Raw genomic sequence first — 4199 nt, forward strand, 5'->3', positions numbered from 1 at the left:
ACTCCTACTTTCTCTGATGTTTTTGATGCATCTGTATAAATCTGTATATAGTTATAGTAGTTATTGATATGGTCCTGTACTGTATATGAGTTAAAAATAAATCTTCTGTCTTTTTTCTTGTCCATGAGTGTCAAGTCAACTGTTGCATTTGGAAGAAGCCATGGTGGTATTGTTGGTACTGGTACTACTGGGCTGATGTCTAAGTTGTCTATTTGCATTTCTTTTGTTTTCTGGTCTATTGTCCATCCAAAACTTCTTGTCTCTTTCTTCTCCGTCTCCCAGCGTGGTTTTAAAATATCTAATGTTGGGTGTTCTGGGTTATTTCCTTTAAGATTGATCCAGTAGTTTATTGCTAATTGTTCTCGTCTTATTGCTAATGGCATTTCTCCCATTTCTACTCCAAGTGCTGCTGCTGGGGTGGTTTTGAATGCTCCTGTACATAGTCTTAATGCTTGGTATTGTATTTTGTCCAGTTTCTCCAAATGTGTTTTTGCTGCTGATCCATAAATTACACAACCATAATCTATATTTGATCTGATAAGTCCCGTATATATTTGTTTTAATGCCGTTCTATCTGCACCCCATTCATTCCCAGCTAAACATCTCATAATGTTTATGATTTTTTTTACATTTATCAATAATCTTTTGTATATGTACATTCCATAAGATTTTCTCATCAAACCATATACCCAAATATTTTATACACTTAACTTGTTCTAGTTCTTGATTATATAATTTCAATTTAATCTCTTTATTGACTCTTTTCTGTGTAAATATCATTACTTTTGTTTTATCTACTGAAAATTTGAATCCCCAATCATTTGCCCATTTCTCAATTTTTAATATAGCCTCTTGTATTTTCTTCACAGTGAATTTTATATTTTTCCCTCTTTTCCAAATGGTTCCATCATCTGCAAATAATGAACATCCCATTCCCTTCTCAATCTCTGTAAAAATATCATTTATCATTATAGAAAATAGTAATGGACTTATAATACTTCCCTGTGGTGTTCCATTTTCCACAAAGTATTTCTTTGAATATTCTTGTTGTATTCTTACTTGTATCGATCTTTTTGTTAAAAAGTTTTGTATCCATCTGAACATTCTTCCATTAATTCCTAGTTTGTACATTTTAATTAATAAACCTTCAGCCCATAACATATCGTCTGCCTTTTCTATGTCGAAGAATACAGCCACCACACTTTCTTTATTTATCTGTGCTCTCCTGATCTCGTGTTCTAATTGTAATGTTGCATCATTAGTGTTCCTTCCTTTTCTAAAACCACTTTGATATTTAGATATGTATCCCTTACTGTTCATATAATATGTTAGTCTATCATTGATCATTTTTTCCATTATTTTACATATATTTGATGTTAATGCTATCGGTCTGTAATTTTCCGGCTTTGTATGATCCTTTCCTGGTTTAGCTATTGGTATGATGACTGATTCTTTCCAGCTTTGTGGTAGCTCCCCCTCTTCCCACACTTTGTTGTATAGTTCTAAAATTATTTCTTTGGATTTTTCACTAAGGTGGTTTATCATGGTGTACCATATCTGATCTTTTCCAGGTGCTGTTTGTTTTGTTTTCCTGAGTGCTCGATTTAGTTCTGCTTTTTGAAAAGGTTCGTTCAATAAATTATCAGTTTCTTCCATATTCTTCATTAAATCTTTGTATTTTAACTTTGTAGTTTCCCTCCCTCTCTTTCCTTCATTACTAATATTATTGGAACTATGAATTTTGCTAAATGTTGTTGCTATTATTTCAGCTTTTTCTTTATTGTTTACTACTGCATTGCCATCTACATTTAATACTGGATATCCATATTCTTTTTTGATGCCATTCATTCTTTTTATCATTTTCCAGATTTTTTCAATTTTTGTTTCTTTTCCAATAGTATTACAAAAGTTTCTCCAATATTCCCTTTTTGCATTCTTGATGATTTTCCTTACCATTGCTTGTTTTCTTTTATATTCGATGAAGTTCTGATAACTAGGATTTCTTTTTAGTGCTTTAAATGCTTTATTTCTTGTCTTTATGGCTTTGTTACATTCATTTGTCCACCAAGGTACTATCTTCTTTTCGCTCGTTCTTCCACCTTTTTTTTATTGACTGTTCTGTAGCTTCCTGTATAATCTTGCATATACAAACATTAACATTATTACTGTCTGTTGACAGATCAATTTTCTGTAGCTCTCTATCAGTAATATATTTGAATTTGTTCCAGTCTGCTTTATTAAATAGCAACTTTCTATTTCCTTCTACTGTGTTCTGCTCTGGTTTTATGCTTATTGTAATTTTTATAGGATAATGATCACTACCCATTACCCATTATCTCTTCTTATGCTATTATATCCTTTGATAACAAATTCCAAATTTGATTTTAACCAAGTCTCTTGTATACATATGATTTCTGGTTTTTCATCAAGTCCATCTATATATCCTTTAAATTCTTGTCCATTGGCAATTAAACTTCTAGCATTCCATTGTAATATAATCATATATTTTCATCTGGTGTTCCTGGTCTTCCATCAGCTTCCAACCTTTTGTTAATGTTTTCCCAAGATCCCTCTTTGAACCCCAAAAATTTTTCAGCTCCTCTCACGATTATTTTAATTTTCTCTGTTTTATGTTTGGCCTGGTCAGTGCAGTTTATGACATATGCTATGAATAATATCAGGTTTTCGACTGGCATTGTGATATTTTCCTCTGTTTGCTGTTTACTGGTACTTTGTTGTGGGTTCTGGTTCTCTGTTTGTCCTGTCGCTCTTGTCTTTTGTTCTTTGACACTTTTGACTGCCTCTGCATATGTGGTGTTTTTACTTATTTTCACCTGTTGGATTTCTTTTGCTCTTTTCCTCACTTCACACCCCCCGTATGTAACTCTATGTTGTCCTCCACAGTTACAACACTTCTCCTTTTCTTCTTTACATTCTTCTATCCTATGGTCTTCTCCACACTTTGGACACCTCTGTTTACCTTTGCACGCTGCTGCAATGTGTCCATATCTCTGGCACTTGTAGCAGCGGAGTGGTGGTGGGATGTAAGGCCTAACTTGAAATTTCAAATAACCTATTTTTATGTTTGCTGGTAATGTTGTCTCATCAAACTCAATCATAATTGATAAACTCCCTACTCTTTCCCCATTAACAGTTCTTGACAGTCTCTTCAAGTTGTTTACTTGTGCACCAACAATGTTCCTTTTTATTTTATCTAAATCTTCATCCACTGGGATTCCGTAAATAACTCCGCGAACTGTTTTGTTTTCTCCTATTATCTTTCTTTCCATGACCATTCTTTTACAGATGTTCTCGACGTGCAAAGTCTTATTTTTTTGTTCTTCAGTTTTACATGATACTAATAAATTTCCATCTCTTAACACCTTCACCATTTCTACATCCCCAATCTTCCTTTTTATTTCTTTTGATATCAAAATGGGGCTTATGTTACCCTGCCCTTCCTCATTTTTTAGTTTTAATATTATTTTAAATTCATCCCTCACTACTTTTCTTCTTACTACCCTTTCTTCATCAGAGCTGCTCCCTTCCAACTCCCTTTTATTACTCTGGCTGTCATTTGTCCCTTCCTCCATTTTATTTCTTCCTCGTCCTCTCCCTCTACCTACCGGTGTCCACCCCTCAAAATCCATGTCTGCCTCGTCTCCTACCTGTTTTTCCATCCGAACCATTCACATACCAGTTTATGCCAATTTCCGCCTGTTCCAAAGTCCAAAAAATGTCAAATACCGATAATCCGTCAAAAATTGTTTTAAATTCCGCGCCCAACAGCTTCCTCCTCGACTCGTTTGAGGAGGTTCAGCAGCACTGATTGAAGGGCAGGGCTGACTTTTATGATCTTCTTCCTCCTCCTGGCCTCTTCATTGGCAGTCGCTGGTGGATGGGTGGTGCTGTCCAAACCTCCTTTGGCCAATCATCTTTGGACAGGTGAGTCTTGAGGGCTTGGTCAAAAGTTCACCAGTAGAGGGAGGCAACGAGCCAGCAGCAACCAGGCATTACAGAAAAGAAAACTGCAAAACTACAAAAGAAGAAAGGCAGTACAGGCCTGAGGCTGTAACACCCGTCCAGGGTGTACCCCGCCCCTCGCACAGTGATTGCTGGACATGGGCACCGGCGACCCCCGTGACCCAAAATGGAACAAGCGGGTAAAGAAAATGGATGGATGGATGGATGAAGATTGT

At 35.7% G+C, this 4199-nt stretch overlaps 1 protein-coding gene across 1 annotated transcript in view; it reads left to right on the forward strand.

Annotated features, from left to right (window-relative positions):
• Nucleotides 1-4199, forward strand: part of LOC119421645 (cytochrome P450 2K1) — a 21815-nt gene that overhangs the window by 3151 nt on the left and 14465 nt on the right. The window lies entirely within an intron of this gene.

Source organism: Nematolebias whitei, chromosome 15, assembly GCF_014905685.2.
Source record: "Nematolebias whitei isolate Nwh7 chromosome 15, NemWhi1, whole genome shotgun sequence".
Lineage (NCBI taxonomy): Eukaryota > Metazoa > Chordata > Actinopteri > Cyprinodontiformes > Rivulidae > Nematolebias > Nematolebias whitei.